This window comes from Elephas maximus, chromosome 16 (assembly GCF_024166365.1).
Source record: "Elephas maximus indicus isolate mEleMax1 chromosome 16, mEleMax1 primary haplotype, whole genome shotgun sequence".
Taxonomy (NCBI): domain Eukaryota; kingdom Metazoa; phylum Chordata; class Mammalia; order Proboscidea; family Elephantidae; genus Elephas; species Elephas maximus.
Window position 1 is genome coordinate 46,448,025 of NC_064834.1, and position 12,956 is coordinate 46,460,980.

Genomic DNA, 12,956 nt, shown 5'->3' on the forward strand with positions numbered 1-12,956 from the left:
CCATACTTCTGTCTAACACTGTTCAACTATCCTGCCTACATCCCAAAACTCACTAACCATTTCAGTAAACCAAACCAAACCAAACCTGTTGCTGTTGAGCTGATTCTGACTCATAGCAACCCCGTAGGACAGAGAACAACTGCCCCGTAGAGTTTCCAAGGAGGGCCTGGTGGATTTGAGCTGCTGACCTTTTCATTAGCAGCCATAACCCTTAAGCGCTATGCTATCAACAATTTCACTAGAAACCAAAAAAAAAAAAACCCACTGCTGTTGAGTTGATTCCAACTCAGAGAGAATATATAGGACAAAGTAGAACTGCACCATAGGGTTTCCTAGTTTCAGCTGGTGGATTTGAACTGCCTGCCTGGTCATGGGCAGCTGTAGCTCTTAACCACTGTGCCATCAGGGCTCCAACCGTTTCACTAGAAAAGGATACCAATTCCTCGGATATTGTACCCTCTTCTCCGTGGTTATTTAAACACTAAGATGTAACCCAACCCACTGCCGTCAAGTTGATTCCAACCCATTACGGCCCCATAGGACAGAGTAGAATATTATTAATACTTCGTTTGTTATATAAAAATAGAAGAGGTAAGAAAATTAAAGCATGAGTGTGTATATACATGTATAAATACACATATGTATTTATATATAGACACACACAAGCATATATTTATATGTACATATGTGTACATATATACCTGTATATACACATTATGTTTATATATGTGTGTATGTCTTAGGCTGGGTTCTCTAGAGAAGCAAAACCAGTAAAGCATATAAATATATACAGAGAGAGAAATTTATATCAAGCAAACGGCTCATGCAATTGTAGAGGCTGAAACATTCGGAGTCCTTGTGAAGATCGTCAGATTCCAAGATCTGCAGATAAGTTGATAGCACAAGTCCCAAGAGCCAGAGTTCAGAGGAACAGGAGGTAGCACACGATCCACCTTCTGCTAAGAAGCCAGAACTTCTGCTTATATTTGGATGCAGGTGACACCCCCAAGGAAACTCCCTTTCAACTGATTGGCTACTCACAGCAGATTCAATCATGGGAGTGATCACACATAAACACTGAGAATCATGGCACAGCCTAGTTAACAGCAATCTTAACCATCACAGCGTGCATATATATATACACAGGGAGTCGCCAACTTATGACATATTCCACTTATGACAAACTGCACTAATGACTGTTCACATTTTGTTTTGTGGGGGAGGTTGTACATTTTATTGCCAGTAATATGTGGCAGTGCGTAATTAGATGATGTTGTCATTCTCAGACGTTCATTTGCAGATGTTAAATTTTATGATTTTGTAAAGATACTGATAATAAAAGGGAATAATAATAAACTTTTTAAAAAAATGACGTATTGAATTTACATCAGAACAAATTTATGATTGAGTGATTGGAACTGAACCCTGTCTTAAGTCAGGGACTAACAGTATACATAATCGATGTCTTTGAAATGTGGTGTTGGCAAAAATATTGAATATACCGTGGATTGCCAAAAGAATGAACAAATCTGTCTTAGAAGAAGTACAGCCAGAATGCTCCTTAGAGGCAAGGATGGTGAAACCGCATCTTACATACTTTGGACATGTTGTCAGGAGGGACGAGACCCTGGAGAAGGACATCAAGCTTGGCAGAGTACAGATTCAGCAGAAAAGAGGAAGACCCTCAACGAGGTGGCTTGACACAGTGGCTGGAAAGATGAGCTCAAGCATAAGAACGATTGCAAGGATGGCCCAGGACCTGGCAGTGTCTCATTCTGTTGTGCATATGGTCGCTATGAGCCTGAACTGCCTCAACGGCACCTAACAACAACAACAATTGGCCCGACATGCCATCAAGATGCATTAATACTTCTGGTGATTGGAATGCAAAAGTTGGAAACAAAGAAGAAGGATACATAGTTGGGCAATACGTCCTCGGTGATAGAAAGGAGGCCGGAGGTCATGATAGAATTTTGCAAGATCAATGACTTCATTGTAATTACCTTTTTCAACAACATAAACGGCAGCTATACACATAGACCTTCTGGATGGAATACAGAGGAATCAATTCAGCTACATCTGTGGAAAGACATGATGGAAAAAACTTAACATCATTTGTCAGAACAAAGCCAGGGGCCAACTGTGGAACAGACGAAGTCTCCAGGAATTCATGGAATATCAACTGACATGTTTCAGCAAATGGATGCAGTGCTGGAAGCACCCACTGTCTATTCGAAGAAATTTGGAAAACAGCTGTCTGGTCAACTAACTGCAAGAGATCCATATTTGTACCCATTCCTAAGACAAGTGATCCAGAAGAATGTGGAAATTTTGGAACGATATCATTACTATCACACACAAGTAAAATTTTGCTGAAGATCATTCAAAAGCAGTTGAAGCAGTGCACCAACAGAGAACTGCCAGAAATTCAAGCTGGATTGGAAAAAGGGATATCGTTGTTTATGTCAGATGGATCTTGGCTGAAAATAGGGAATACCAGGAAGATGTTTAACTGTGATATTAATGATATTGTCGGATCATTTCCACATTCTGTTCGTCTCCTTTCTCTGGAATGCGCATGTGTATTGATCTCTTCCAGTCGGTTTTTCCAGACAATTCTCTTCCAAGTTCTTTGACATAGATAGTGAGCACTTCCGGTGTTGCATTTGTTTGTTGAAATATCTCAATTGGAGTACCATCAATTCCCGAAGCCTTGTTTTTCCCCAATGCCTTCAGTGCAGCTTGGACTTCTTCCTTCAGTACCATCAGTTCTTGATCCTATGCTACCTCCTGAAATGGGGGAATGTCAATCAATTCTTTTGGTGCAGTGACTCTGTGTATTCCTTCCAGCTCCTTTTGATGCTTCCTGCATTGTTCAATATTTTGCCCCTAAAAGTCTTCAATATTGCAACTCAAGGCTTCAATTTTTTCCTTCAGTTCTTTCAGCTTGAGAAATGCAGTGTTTTTTCTCCCTTTTTGGTTTTCTATCCTAAAGTTTTACACATTTCATCATAATAATTTGATATAGTTTTCTCAAACAACCCTTTACAGCCTACTTCTGTTCAACTCTTTTATTTCGTCATTTCTTCCACTTACTTTAGCTACTCTACGTTCAAGAGGAAGTTTTACAGTCTCTTTGGACATTCATTTTGGTCTTTTCTTTCTTCCCTGTCTTTTTAATGATCTTTTCCTTTCTTCATATATGATATTCTTGATGTCATCCCACAACTTGTCTGGTCTTTACTAGTGTTCAATACGTCAAATCTATCCTTGAGACGACCTCTAAGTTCAGGTAGGATATGGTCATGGTTGTGCTTTGGTTCTCATGGACTTGTTTTAATTTTCTTCAGCTTCAGCTTGAACTTCCAAAGGAGCACTTGATGGTTTCTTGCACAGATGACTCCTGCCCTTGTATCTGACTAATGATATTGAGCTTCTTGGTCATCTCTTTCCACAGATGTAGTTGATCTGATTCCTTTGAATTCCACCCACAAGGCCCATGTATATAAGCTATTTTTATTCAAATAAGGTGCAACTTCTACGTTTGTTTGACAACCTCCCCCTCCCCCAGTGAGGTATTTTCATAAGCATCCTGTGATAATTTTTTTTTTAAGCAACATTTAAGAAATTTCCAGTTTAGTCATCTTTGGCATTAGTGGCTAGTGTATGAATTTAAAAAATAGTTGTATTAACTGATCTTCCTTGTAGGCACATGGATATTATCCTGTCACTGACAGTACTGCATTTCAGGATAGATCTTAAAATGTTCTTTTTAACGATGAATGGGACATCTTTTCTCTTCAATTTGTCTTTCCCAGCATAGCAGACAAAATGATTATCTAATTCAGAATGACCGATACCAGTCCATTTAGCTCTTTAATGCCTTAAAGCTTTCCATTTCATTTTTAGTGGCTTTCAATTTTCCTTGATTCATACTTCATACATTTCAAGTTCCAATTACCAATGTAAGTTTGCAGGTATTTCTTGTCATTTTGAGCCTTGCCACATCCGTAAATGAAGATCCCCAAAACTTTTCTCCAGCCAGTCATTAAGACTCACTCGACTTTCAGAAGGCAGGTCTCCCCTAGTTATATTCTGAGTGCCTTCCAACCTCAGGGGCTCAGCTTCCAGCACTACTATCAGACAATGTTTTAATGCTATCCATAAGGCTCTCAAGTATCGGGCAGTTTGTACAACTGTGGTGGCTTGCATATTGCTGTGATGCTGGAAGCTATCCACTTGGTATTTCAAATACCAGCAAGTTTACCCATGGTGGAGAGGTTTTAGCTGAGCATTCAGACTAAAACAGACAGGTAACATATATCTTAATAACCTACTTTCAAAAAAAAAAAATAGCCAGTGAAAACTTATTTTGGTGTGTGTATATACTGTGTGAGGACTGTTACCTGATTGGGGCCCATGCCCCGAAGGATTCAAGTCAATGAAATGTACTCCAAGCTAGAAACAGTGAGAATGTTTATTCAGGAGATGTAGACATGACTGGGAGCTCAGCAGCAACACAAGCTGTCTCTATGGAGTCTCAAAGAGCAATTTTTACATCAGAGTTTATATATCATTTTGGCAAGGGTTACCTAATGGTTTTAAGCACATAGCCCACAGATGGTCCTATACATCACAAAACAACTACAAGAAACTCTTTCTTAAACTAAAGATATGCATGTCAGACATCTGGACTCTAATCTGTATGCTGTAACAGGCTGAAAAGAACTTACATAAGGATCTCTCAGCTAGCAGAACTGATCTGCCCAGTCCACTCTGACTGAGATAAGGAGCAAGAAAGGAAGTTTCAGACCAAAAGTGCCAGGCAGCCATCCTAGCTGCCCTCTTGCAGGCTGAAAGCCATTTCTCAAGAGAACAAAGAACAGATGAGAGACCAAGGCCACAGGAGCTGAGAGAGCTCTGCTCCCCTTTAGAAGAGATCAATGCAACTGGTGCAATAAAAAATGCTCAGAGATTACTCAGAACATCATTATGGGATTAGTTATGTCAAGCTCTCAATCACCCATTTTGAGTAGGAGAAAACATATTGCAAGGCATTAGCGTCACAGGACATTTTAAATTTTGAGATGCCAGTAGGTCTAACTGGAGGGAATGTCAGAACTAAAATTAAGAGCTCTATAATCAAATTAAACTTACTTAAATTACTTCTACTCTCATGATAACATTTGACTTCTGTTAAAGTTTACCATTTGAAAAACAAAGCTCAGTCATGCTAGTTATGTTAAGAGTGGAACAGGCTGCTCAGCCATATCTTGAACAGAACCTGCACATTTTTCCTTTCCCTAGCCTGTCGCTGTCTCCAAGTATGATTTTGCATTAACTCCTCTAAAAGTTAAATGGTAACCAATGTTTCCCCTAGGACCTTGAAAAACAAGTGATATCAATCTAAGCCTGTCAAATAGGACTATGCTCATCAAGATGGCACCAGTCACCCCCTGGACTGATGAGATAATAGCAGGGAAAGATCAACCTGTTTGAGATGTGCTCACCTAAACCACACAGAAAGAGAATGGACATTTCACAAGTTCCTGAAACACGGTGTCCCCTTTTCCCTATAAAACCCCAGTGGGGCTGCAGTTTCTCGAGACAGACAGCTTTCGGAGGAGATCATTCCCTTCTGTCTCCATATACCGGTATATACAATAAAGCTCTTGCTACCCACCTCAGCCCTGTCTCAAGAATTGGCTGTTTGCGGCAGGCGGGCGGCTCTAACTCACGAAATCTCAGTAACAAGAGTGTTCCCACAACTGGTGTTAAAAACAGGCTTCATTGAGTTGTTAAAAAACTTAGAGCCTATAGATAGACACATTATTTTAAGTACCTTAAAGAAGTTCCTCAGCAAGCACCTAGGCATTATCTCTTTTCCTCTCAGTTAAATAAAAAAATCGAACCTGTTGTCACGGAGTTGATTCCAACTCATAGCAACCCTATTGGAGAGAGTAGAACAGCCCCATAGAGTATCCAAGGATTGGCTGGTGGATTCAAATTGCCAAACTTTTGGTTAGCAGCCATGCTCTTATCCACTGCACCACCAGGGCTCCGCCTCAGCTAAGGAAGCAGAGTTCATTTGCAATTTCCGAACTAATGGTCAGCTTTGTGTTCAAAGATTCCAATTCACTATGAGTCGGAATTCACTCAACCTCAACGGTTTGGATTTTGGGTTTTTTTTTTTTTTTTTTTTAGTTTCAGATGTAGCACTAAACTTTCTGATCACTACACTTTCATGTCAAAATTTTCTATACTTTTCATTTTAGAAATATCGCCTTAGTTAAATTGTATCAGGAGTGAGATATTTGTGTTAGACTAGAAACTAATGTAAAGAAAGATTTGCAGTTAAATTGCCACCCTTGAAAATCTCACCTCCTTTCCTGTCATTTGCCTTGATGTGACACTGTTATCTGTACTCACTCTACTTGATACATATCTCTTCATTTTGTCAGAAAGCAGAGCATAGCATTACAGCCAAACACAAGCTCTCCCATGCTTCATTCCTTCAATAAATTATAATTGTTTTTAATATTAAATTGGAGTGTTGGTCCAGGGGCTTCACTAAGACATTTACTAGCAACACCATGAAGCAACTCAATGGATTTTACCTCTGCAGCATCCAGGGCAGCAAGAAAATCAGAGCAAAACCTCTTGGGCCTGTCTGCTTTTCATGCCATAACAAGGGTTAAGGCAGGTAAACACCTCTTGGGTCCCAGCCCTGCTCACTTTTCATACAGGCCCTCCAGCATTTATTGAAGGATTTGTTTTTCTCTCCTCTCTGTCTTTTGAACAGAACATAAGTTCCTTTGTTTCAGGTACCTCAGGGTCACTGTTTAAAGACCTCAGAACTTTAAGAGCTGCATTCCCAAACTCTGTGGCAGTCTTTTGTTAAATAAATTAGCGGGGTCTGAGAAGCTGAGAGCTCTGATCCTCTGTTTGAAGAGCTTCCAGAGCTAATGTACACACCCTCTGGAAGTATGGAGAATGCTAATGCCAAGGGCAAGATGGGGTTTTCTCTGAAAACTCCTGCTCATTATATAAATAAGCATTATGGTTCTTCCTCTTGCTTCTTTTTGTCTACTTGGCATGATTCTACTAAGTCCAGTTTGAATGAATAGCCAAATTATGGAATTTTGAACTTGCTTAACTGAATCATTTGTGCAGTAATTAGAAAAGAGGAACTCCAGAATAAAAGAAAAAAAATTGTAATGGTATGTTTTTTCTGCCTAGCAATTGGAAGCCATGAAGTTGCAGATTCTCTATCTAAACTGACTAAACAGAATAAAGAATTGCAGAATGCGGTTTCTGAATTAACTAAAAAAAATAAAGAATTAGAAAGCCACAGCACTGCTGTATTTAGACTCCTCGCAGGAGCTCCTTCTGCCAGCAACCTCTTCTCTACATCCTCCTCTGCTTATTTGTCCATCTAAAAGTACTCTACGTGCACTTCCTTTCTTTTAGAGAGATCGTACTCATGATTCTAAGACAGATGATCTTATTCGTGATGCGAAGATCCCCATAAATTTACTAGACAATTCAGGGTCCTTATTAATGCTTACCGGAAACCCTGGTGGCGTAATGGTTAAGCGCTACCACTGCTAACCAAGGGGTCGGCAGTTCAAATCTGCCAGGCGCTCCTTGGAAACTCTATGGGGCAGTTCTACTCTGTCCTATAGGGCTGCTATGAGTTGGAATCGACTCGACGGCACTGGGTTCTGGGTTTATTAATGCTTACCAGCCCAGATTGGCTAATTTATATAAATTAATTCGTCTGTGAATTTGTCCTAGGGAAGTAAAATTATGCTGAGAATGTGCAGAATGGAAAAAAAGAAAAAAGAAAGAGTTTAGCTTCAGATATAAGCCAATGTCCTTCTCAAAGAAGTTAAAGACTAAGTCAACCAGCTGCATAAATGGAATCCTTAAGGCCTTTCTCCTCCAGAATCACCAGGATGAAAGTTCATTCTTGCACAAAACACAGAGATGAAAGTGTTCATGATTATCGATACGGATTATTTCAGAAGTTCTCAGAACATCCTGGGCTGAACCCATCAGATGAGAAAATGAAAGGAACTTTCAATACAGTGATTTCTGGCCTCAAGTCTGAAAATGCAGAATTAGTCAAGAAGCATCGTTTAGATTGGAAAGCAGCTTCCATTGAGGAGTTAACTGCTTTAGTTTATGAGCTTACTTAGACTTTAGGAACAAAGCAAACTGCTCAAACTAACAAATCAAATAAATCAATAGCCCTCCAGTTACAACAGCTAAATGGGTCTACTCAGAAAAAAATGGTTTAAAACCCTCCAGTAGACCTCGAAGTAGTTTCTGAAACTATTATAAAAGCCCTGCTCACTAGAAAAGCAAATGCTTTAAGTTAAAGGATAAACAGAAGGCTTCCACCTCAGCCACACTTCCTTTACCTCATTGAGAACGAAAGGGCTCTCCGGACAGAACAGAGACTTTTTCTATGGTAGCTCTAAACTCTCAAAGACAAGCAACTACATATACTAATGGAGAACCTTGTAAATTTTTATTTCATTAGGGGACTGCTTTATCTGTGATAAATTTCACTTGCCCAAAAAGCCCATCCCAGAGTAAAAAGATTTCAGTTTTAGTGGAAGTTACAAATAAAGAAGAACGTTCTTTCATTCTCTACCTGCACCATTCTGTCTTGGTTCTACGGAAAGTTTTCATCCCCGACTTACTAAGCCTTGAAACACTTGTTAATTTATTAGGAAGAGATGTTTTATCTAAATGGAATTGCCACTTACAATTCAATGAAAAGGGGGAAATATTGTTAATCTTGCCTAATAATCTAAACTCAGGAGTGAATAACATTTGAAAGGAAGAGATTATTCGCCATATGCAAGCCCCTACAATGCCTCTTCAAAATTCTCTTCCAATACATTTTCTCCCCTCTGAACTTATTTCTCAAGTCTCTGAAACTTTGTGGGCCATAAATCACATAAAAACCAAAAAAACCAAACTTGTTGCTGTCAAGTCAATTCCGAGTCATAGCAACCCTATAGGACAGGGTAGAACTGCCCCATAGGGCTTCCATGGAGTAGCTGGTGGACTCGAACTGCTGACCTTTTGGTTAGCAGCCTTCACTCTTAACCACTATGCCACCAGGTTTTCCAATAGATGTTAGTAAAGCTTTATCTGCTAAACCTATTAAAATCCTAGTAGATGTATCTAACCCTTTATTAAGATCCCCCAATACCCACTCAAACAGAAAAAAAAAAAAAGGAGGAATAACACCTATTATTCAAGAATTTCTTTCTAAAGGATTATTTGTCACCTACACTAGCCCTTGCAACACCCTTATCCTCCCTGTTAAGAAACCTCATAGAAAGCGTTGGAGATTTGTTCAAGACCTACATGCAATAAACCATTTTGTTATTCCTAATTACCCCATTGTTCCAGTCCATACCTGCTACTTTCTAATGTTCCCTTAGAAGCAGTGTGCTTTACTGTTACAGACCTTTGAGCTCTGGTGACACAATGGTTAAGAGCTACGACTGCTAACCAAAAGGTCAGCATTTCAAATCCAGCTGATCCTTGGAAACCCTATAAGGCAATTCTACTTGGTTGTATAAGGTCCCTATGAATCAGAATTGACTCAATAGTAATGGGTTTGTGATTAGTGCCTTTTTTAACACTCCTCTTGACCCCAAAAGCGGATACCTGTTTCCTATTTCCTAGGAAAACCAACTGACTTGGAATGCCATGCCCGAGGAGTATAGAACCTCCCAGTTATTTTTCTCAAATTTTACGCATAGACTTGTGGCCTTTGCAACTTCCAAGTAAATCTACTCTGTTAAGACAGTATTGGATTGTTAAAACATTTAGCCCTTGGTGGACATGAAGTTTCAAAGGAAACATTGGAATTAGCTCAGCCTTCTGTCAAATACCTAGGTCATTTAATCTCTACAGAAGGCATTTCCATGGATCCCAAAAGAGGCAATGCTGCTTTTCCCTTGCCTAAGACAAGGAAACAATTAAGGGGATTTCTAGGTCTTTGTAGTTATTGTCAAGCTTAGATTCCTAATTATTCTTTAATGACACAAACGTTATGTACAGATCTAAAAGCCTCTAAATCTGATCCATCCTGCCTTATCCCCAAAGGTCAAGAGGTGATAACTAAAAAGAAAGCTTTGATTAAAACATCTGCTTTAACGTCTGGGGTCTCAAAAGCTTGTGAGTGGCCATCTAGATACTCCACTAGTCTCACCCCATCTAGAGCAAGGGAGAATGTAGAAAAACAAAGACACAAGGGAAAAATTAGTTCAAAGGACTGATGAACCACAAGTATCGTATCCTCCACCAGACTGAGTCCAGCACAACTAGGTGGTGCCCAGTTACCACCACTGTCTCCTCTGACAAGGATCACAAAGCGGCAGTTATGTTAACGAAGCACAACTCAACCTGCAAGATTGGATTGTGTCTTGAGACAATTTCTTTTGGGATATAAAAGAGAGAAGCCAGCAGAGGGAGAGGGAGTTCATACTACGAAGAAAGCAGGGCCGAGATTAGAGCACGTCCTTTGGACCTGGGTTTCCTGTTTGGAGAAGCTCCTAGTCCAGGGGAAGATTGATGACAAGGACATTCCTCCAAAGCTGACAGAGAAAGCCTTCCCCTGGAACTGATGCCCTGAATTTGGACTTCTAGCCTACTAGACTGTGAGAGAATAAACTTCTGTTTCTTAAAGCCATCCACTTGAGGTACTTCTGTTATAGCAGCACTAGATGACTAAGACAGCAGCAAAAAAGTACAATAATTCATCTTATATTTGGGCTTTGATGTGTTTAGCTGGCTGGAGCGTGCTAGGCCAATGTACTCCAGGAATATTAGGAGTTTCCATGAGCACCCATTCATACAGTGATTACTTACTATGGAAAAGTGATTCAGAATTTATATCCAGAAAGAAGAGAGACCTTGTTCTTACAAACAATCCCATAGCTGGTTATTCAGGATAGGGGTAGTCTTTCTTATGTGCTAGTATACCATGGTTTCTAATTGTGCCATTGGAAATGTCCATTCATAATCGATCTGCCACTATGGCCCAAACTGCTGATTGTGTTGCTAATGAAATAACTACACCAAAAGAACCTTTAGAGTCCTTAGTAAAGGTGGTATTGAATTACCGAATTGCATTAGATTTTATCTTAGCTCAACAAGGAATGATTTGTGCTGTCTCTGATATAACCATATTTATAACAACTTTTTTCTACTATCCTTTCCGTATTCCCTGATTACCTGGCCTCCATAAGCCCCTACTCTTACTGGTGAACCAAACTGGTATTGTAAGTACATAACCAGTGTGGAATAATCCCCCAAAGTCTTATTATTTTCTTTCCCCAAATGCACAATGTGATTGTTTATGCTTCAACTTGGATAGCCAATAGTGTCCAATTGCTGGATCAAACACTGGTCTAGATATAATGAACTATTTGCATGTGATTGAACCCATTGACCTGAAGTATAACAGATGAGCCCCCATAATCTTGGTGGGTCTCATCCAATCAGTTGAAGACCTTGAAATCAAATATGGAGGTTTTTCAAGGGAGTATTCTGCTCCAGAGGATAAACAGACCACTTCTACTGGCTCCTCCATCAGCTGACCTACCAATTTTGAGACACAAGACTGCCATGTTTTCCAGACTCACCTACATATTTTGGACTTGCCAGCCCCACAATCACATGAGTTTATTCCTCAGATATGAATCTCAATCTATCTACACACGTATATTTATATCTGTCATGGACTGAGTTACATTCCCCAAAAGTTGTGTGTATCAGTTTGGCTGGGCCATGATTCCAGTACTGTGTGATTGTCCTCTATTTTGTGATTGTAATTTTATATTAAAGAGGATTAGGGTGGGCTTATAACACCCTTACTAAGGTCACATCACTGATCCAATGTAAATGGAGTTTCTCTGGGGAGTGACCTGCATCAGCTTTTATGTTACAAGAGATAAAAGGAAAGGGAAGCAAGCAGAAAGTGGGGGACTTCATACCACCAAGAAAGTAGCACCAGAAGCAGAGCACGTCCTTTGGACCAGGGGCCCCTGTACCTGGGAAGCTCATCAACCAGAGGAAGACTGATGAGAAGGCTGACAGAGAAAGAAAGCCTTCTCCTGGATTTGATATCCTGAATTTGGACTTTGACCCTATGTTACTGTGAAGAAATACATTTCTCTTTGTTAAAGCCATTCACTTGTGGTATTTCTGTTAGAGCAGCACTAGACGACTAAGACAATATCTGTTGATCACCTATCTATTGTACTGGGTCTGTTTCTCTAAAAAATCCTGACTTTGACACACAGCCACTCTGTTAAAAACTATAGATACTTTTGGAAAAGGCTGGGAGAAATATTAACAGTATAAATTATCAACAGTGTAGTGCAGTCCTACGTCAAAATTAAGTATTTAGTACACCACTTATCTATTTCTCTTTTGTGAAGGCTATGATCAACCATAGTTCTCCACTAGTCAGACTATTCTGATTAATGTTTCCACTCCTCTGTCTATTATGGTAACCACACACACACCTTGTCTTTGGTGATTAAGTGCACCCCTTGGGCCCTGCCACCTGGGATACAATTATCCCCATTGCACTTAAAGATTCCCAGTTCAGTGGCAGTACTTCCCTCTGTAAATTCTAACATACATGGAAGAACAACCATGGAGTTTTTTACGTATATTTGGACTCCTTTCCTATTTATTTCTCAAGCTATGAAAAATATGTCCTCTGAGCTCTTTTGGGATGGATGGCTAGGTTTAACCCTTTGAGCTATGAAACTGAATCTAGAACCTCTGCTTAGTGAACCCATATCAATAAATTCACAGTGATTCAACTTTATGTTCCTTCTACCATTATCCCAGGTACTTAATATCCATTCTCACACAAATTCTCTAGATTTTTGTTTGTATAAATTGGAATAATC